Genomic DNA, 6,500 nt, shown 5'->3' with positions numbered 1-6,500 from the left:
TATACACATTGTGAAGTGTTTAAAGCTTGGCTTAAAAATGCGAAAATTGATTTGTGACAAGGTCGTGAAAGCTGGAATATTGCAAAGTGAGTTGTGCAGAAATCATATAAAATTCTCTTTCACGCTCCCACCCCATCCCCCCTCCCAGCAACTTCCTATGTATTAAACCCTCCTCTCCCCCTGTTCATTCACATTTAACACAAGAAAAGACAGGTCAGTGGCATCTCTGTGGGAGGGGCCAGGAGGGCCCGCCCCCCCTTATTTTGGGGAAAAAACAAAGGAATCACAGAAATAAGAAAAGCCGGCAGGACAGGCAAAACAAAACTGCCCTCCCTCCCTCCTTCCTTACATGTAGCTCAAGGTCTGGATCTGCCACTGCAGATGCTATTATTGGACAGTCGCACATGACAAGTCTGGGTGCAAACTTCCGTACATAAAACTGATGAAACAATAAATTGTGAACAGATCAACCATTTCTATTGCCTCTGGATGCAAATAATATTTTACTTTTAAGAAAATCTTAACATTAATAAATATAAGCTTACAATAATGATCTCCTTCATAAATAATTTGTACTTAAAGAAAAATCTCACTAAACATTTTATTTTATTACATGTAAAATAAATATAAGCTTAAATGATCTCCTCAACCTATTTTCCTGTGCACTACTCAAGAAAGATATGAAATTAGCCCCCACTTGTATAAAAACTAATAAAGACAAAAAGAAAAGACAACAAAATAGCAACGAGTTTCTGATAAAAGACCAAGAGTCAATTTTTGATTTGAATCTTGAACATATACATATAGCTGATTATAACTGCAGCTCGACCCAATGAAGTTACGAACACTACTACAAAATCTAGTCGCACTCGAGTAGACAAAACGGCATGTTGTGGTAGGGTTAACATCTTCAATTATAAAAATAAGGGGAAAAAATCACCTTTCGAATCATAAATGGCATAATTTTTCTGGTTCAACATTGCTTGAACAACACGAGCCTTCTGACGCCATCAGAAACACTGCGGAACCACTTGCCTGCGGCTCGTGGTTCCACAGCCACTGACAATGTTATGATGCAATTTATCATCAATAAGAGGACAGATGCATAAAAAACTGACGTCAATTTGTTAAATAGCAAATGTATGGTAAAAGTGTAGAATCTTATGTCAAATAAATCATGGAAAGTTCTCAAGTATTTGTGAATTAAAACTAAAGATAACAGGAAAAAGAAATCACTGATCAAATTTGAGGGAAAATCAAATAAACTCCTTGCTAGAAAAGCCACAATCTTAGTTTTCATTTTTCCATAGTCGCATTTGCCTGTTACCGAGTCGCAATTTGTGGGAAAATTGTACGAAAAATTAGAAGTACAGTTTCTCACCTCACAGCAAATCTCTGTTTAAATATAATCCTAGCTATCTTTTCTTTGTAACACACTTAACAAGGGAGACTTTTGTCTGCGCATGCACAAAAAGTAAAAAGTTTTTGTTTTTGCACTTTTGCTTGAACGCGCGGTTTTCGGTGCTGTTGAATTTGACAACGGAACCTTCGAAGGAGAATCATTCTTTAAAAGGTCCTTAGTAAGTCATGTAAAGCATGCTACCTGCCTGTTTCATATCGCGTATAGCAATTTTAGGGTCGATAAACCCCTGTGGGGGGCTGGGGGGCACTGCCATATATGGGCTATATAGGTATGTGCCGCTGTGAAGGGTATGGTTTTCAAGCAGTTTACTCTAGGATAGGACATATAAATCAGAGCGTTTGGGTCTAGGATAGAGTATCATTTTTCACAAAACTGACTACTTGGTTGAAGATTTTATCTAGACTAAGGACAACAGGAATTGACACTCAAAAGTATAAAAAAACTCAAATCGGCAAGTTTAAATTTACGCTATTCAGCCTCAACAGTGTTGATAGAAGGGGGAGTTTGGGGAGTTCACTCTAATTTAGGGTAGCAAAATTCAGCTGATTAGCTCTGGCTAAGGGTTCCAGGGTCCCAGCAGCACATCCCCACCCAGAAATTCCCAAAGTACACCCCCGCTTTTCGTGTCACGTCATCGACGAAGATGGTGATTTCCTTGCAACAAAGATGAAGCAAAGCAAGCGTTGATTCATTTTTGCAGTACTCCGAAGGGTACCACATGCCTTATTCGACGCCAAACAAAAGGAACTGATGGCTACTGTGGTAAGTAAAACGTATTACTGGTTCCTTGAGCTTATATTTTAGATTTTTATTCGTCTCATCTTGCGGAGATGAGGAAACCATGTTGTTCTCATTTTCGATTTCAAAGTGTGGTTAAACAAGAAAATCTCACCATTCCTTTTTTCGTCAATCCTTCACTAAATTCGAGTTCTGCATTGCTATGAAGTTATTTTTTCATATTCTGGGTACCTTTGTGTTTTTGAGTTAATCCATTTCATTTTCAAGTGAAGCGAATGTTGTGATCGATAAATGTACTTTTTGTTTTACCTCAAAATTAAAATTTATCTTCAAACCTCCGAGACTTTTGTGTTCCTTTGTGATATGTGAATTCCCATTAATGGTTGACTGGTTAATGTGTACACTATGCCCTGGCAAAATTTTGTACCTGGTTTCCGGTGTTCCGCTCTTTACTATTTGTCGGATGAATGATTTGAGGTCGGAATTCAATTCTAGAAATTCAGTTTATAACGCTTCGCGTTTTACAGCACAGGTCACAGGTCACAAGTCACAATCAAAAAGCACTCAGTAAAACTCGCGATGTAAATTTTACCCGAGATTCCCAAGAGGTTTATCGATGTTTCCATGCAACAAACCCTAACTAAAAATGTTTTACTGTAGAAATTTAATGAAAAAAATTTCTAGGGGTGGTATATGTACGAAATGGGTTGAAATGTAGCTTTCAGACTGTAGCGTTACATATATTTTATCGTAATAAGATAATTCATTATGATAGCAAATTGAACTGTTTTATTTCTATCTTTTTTTGAAATCTTTACGAGTATGTACTAAACAGAAACAAGACGGTCCCCTACACCTCTTCTGAAAACAATTTCACGCATAAGTAATTAGCCTTTTCATGCATCACAAAAAATTCGAAAACAGCTTCACGTTCACAGAAAGAAAAGAAGCAATCACTTTTCACGTAAAAATGCAAAGGCTAAATCATGTGTCACATAAAAATAAAATTCTATCCACCTTTCGCAAAACATACAGAACCCTCCATTTTGATGCATCAAAATGGCGTGTGCATGTGTGACACATCGTGACAGACTAGATTCTAGGCCCCCCTGGTTCATTGTCAACATCAGTGTAAGCCTCTTTCGTTTTCATATTATATTGAAAGGCTACAATTTATGTTTTCAACAGAAATAACTCTTGGCTTTCTTTGGATCAATTTTTTTTATTATTTCAGTGCTACAGCTAATTTCCCCTACGCTTTTTTCTTTAGAAATGAGCTGTTATAGTTACACTTGGGACGCACTTGTATGCATCTGTTTTATGACGTTTTGGCATATTTTTTGGTGACCTGTGACCTGTGACCTGTGAAAGAAACCTGCCGTTCATTTGATTAAAGTTGAGTGAAAGTTTACTCCAGCCAACCCTTGTTGTTATGAACCTTTATTAATATTAAATGAAATATCCCCGCATTTGATTTCACGATACTCGCTGGCAACGCTGTTTTATTGGCTAGTCCAGCTTAACAGAGCTAGCGGTTTTGTGAATATCCGAAAAACCAATTTTTGATATGGGAATCGGCTTTAACTAATGAAACTACAGTTACCCTGCTACAATTTAACGTATAGAAATAAGGGTGTTTCCAGTGTTCTGGTTGCTCAAACTTTACCTCGAAGAGGAATCTTCTAAGACCCAAATTTGCTTCATTCGACCATAGCGTGATGTCTGTTTGTCACGAACTATTTTTGAGTATCTTACATAAACTTACGACTTGAAGAAAGTTTACGATATTGATAACTTTATATTTAGTTTAGAAGCTGTGACAGTTAGAAAAATGTCTTCTGCTTTTGTTTTTTGCAGATGCAGCTGTTTTAGAGTATGTGCAATGGCAGCAAAATTAAATTAAGCATGACATATGTAAACTCATTTGTACAAACAAACTTAAGGTAATAAAGGTAAAGGTTTTCTCAACAGTTTCTCCTTAAGCGTTGACTTCTCCGAAGTTATGTGGGAAACCAGAAGTGGTGCAGAAAAATTGAATGAGTATTGAAAATAAATATTTCTTTTTTAAAATTATTTTTTCTGTATATATTTCTCTGTCAGTCAATTGTCATGAGGCAGACAAAAGATTTCTCTACATGGCCATTCCTACTTTTGTCAATGGGTCATTGGCTGCATTGACAATTTTTGTTTTGTTTTCATAACTCTGAAAAGAGTGGTCCTGAAAAGAACCATTTCAATACTATATAATGTTTTCTCTGCAAAACAATATTTGTCACTTTTATTTCTCATATGGCTCACTAATAATCTCAGAAGAATGCTAAAAGCTCAAATGGATGGCAAGGTACTTAGTTAAGTCTGCGTCAGGCCAAGTGGTCCATACTGCATGGGCACATCCCTCTTTCCATAGCATGGATGAGGTGCCAGTCCATTGCAGGGTTACCCCCAGCATTAAAATTCAGTGCTACCCATTTATACACCTGGGCGGAGAGAAGCGTTGCTGGAGTATTGGTAATGTGTCTTACCCAAGAGCACAATGTTATGACCCCAGCCAAGGCTCAAACCTAGACAGTTCAATCTGACCATTAAGCCACCATGGCTAGTCTACTTACAGTGGAAACTGTCTTAAGCTCTCTTATTATCAATTAATGTACACTCTTGTAAGCGGACAATTCTATTTACAACAGCCTTCACAAAACTCTGTTTGAACTCCCAAACAAGCTGTTTATTTACTCATCCCTGTAAGTAGGCATTCCCATAAGCTGCCCTGGGGCCTGTTTCTTGAAGGTCCCGAAATGTTTTCACACCCAGAAAGCTGTAGCAAAATCTCAATCCTTATGATTACAGAGCTGTTTTATTCACATATTAATATGGACAGAGGTTCTCTTCATACAAGAGGTCTCGGGCATACATACCTCTCTGGTTTTGGATACGGATTAATTAAAACTAGCTTTGTGGGCCCGAAAAGTTTCCAGGGGTTTCAAGAAATGGACCCCTGGACACTGAGGGAGTATGATTTAGTCTTTTCCTTTATTTTATGCTCGTGTCAGCAGACACCCAAAAGGAATTGGGCCTGACTATGAAAGATAATCAAACATAATTTTCTAAATTGTGTCACTGCATTTTGTTGCAGTAATGTTTGCTGCAATTATGATTTGCTCTTACTAAATAAATATTTATTGCTAATGGCTAGTTCTAATACTGCAGTATACAGTACTGTATTCAGTTATGGCCATAATCACAGCATTGCACAACGTAATAGAACAAAAAGATTATTTAATATGGCAGTATTTCTTGTATTTACAATGTTTGTAGTTAGCTGGGCATCCCTTATTCATCCCTCACACCCCTAGTGGCCCCTTATGAGAAACATTCTTGAAAGCAGACAGCTCTAGTTATGCACACCTTTTTTGGGTCTTGAGAGTGTCCACTTATGAGAGCTTCCACCAGCTGTAACACTTTTCTCAAACCAAATGAAACAAACGATACAGACATAATTACATCACTAAAGTCCACTACATTTATTTGTGCATGATTTACAATTTTTATGATTTAATTCATTGGAAAGACAAATGTCTCAAGAGGTGGCAACTGTTTAAATGTTTGTTGCATGTTAGCTTTTTTGACAATGAATGGTTTATAAATCTATCAACCTGCACTTGAACATTATTGTGTTACATCACAACTTTTCATCATTCTTCTCAAAAAACAGCAAACAAAAAATACATATTCTTGAAAGCAACAACGGTACTTGCAAGCAATATTTTGTGACAACTGTTTTTCTGAAGAGGGAAAGATAAAGTGCTATCCATAAAAGAATTTCTCTGCTTTCAAACACAATAGCACTAATTGTATGTAGTAATGGCATAATTGTAATTATAGTTAAATAAAAGGGATGCTTGAAATTGGTTAGTACAACAGCTCACTTTATGTGTACCTCAATGCCCTTTTTGATGTAACTTCCCTATCTTGCAAATGCCCATAAAACAGAGAACGATTCAGAGTGGAAAGTGCAATTTTTACAGATCGATACGTAACACCTATTGAATAAATTAAAAAGATATAGCAAACTCCTTTTTTACTATAAAACCCTTGCACTCTTGTTAATTAACTTACAGCAGCACTTTCTACACACTACCCCTATTCTAAATTTTACATACACGCTGTTACAACGCGTTTTTGCACTTGTTGCGGAACATTTTTCCACCCTACAACCAGCTACAAGAAGCCAGGAGGGAAACAGTTGCTCGCCAGTAAAAGCGAAGACGGTAACCTGTGAAAAGTTTGAGCTTTTCCGCCCTACATTTTCCTGCCATTCTGAAAAAGAAGACAAAGCAAAAAA

The 6,500-nt window shown here is 37.0% G+C and overlaps 1 protein-coding gene across 1 annotated transcript in view; it reads right to left on the bottom strand.

Moving 5' to 3' along the window:
* Positions 1-4,455: 4,455 nt before the first annotated feature.
* Positions 4,456-6,500, bottom strand: part of LOC145469847 (uncharacterized) — a 4,662-nt gene continuing 2,617 nt past the window's right edge. The window contains exon 2 of the mRNA XM_081453653.1: positions 4,456-6,500. This exon is cut by the window's right edge and continues 1,095 nt beyond it. The gene's annotated coding sequence lies outside the window, so the exon portion shown is untranslated.

Source organism: Orbicella franksi, chromosome 15 (assembly GCF_964199315.1).
Source record: "Orbicella franksi chromosome 15, jaOrbFran1.1, whole genome shotgun sequence".
Taxonomy (NCBI): Eukaryota; Metazoa; Cnidaria; class Anthozoa; order Scleractinia; family Merulinidae; genus Orbicella; species Orbicella franksi.
The sequence above is the reverse complement of the archived record's forward strand: the minus strand, read 5'-3'. Positions and strand labels throughout refer to the sequence as shown.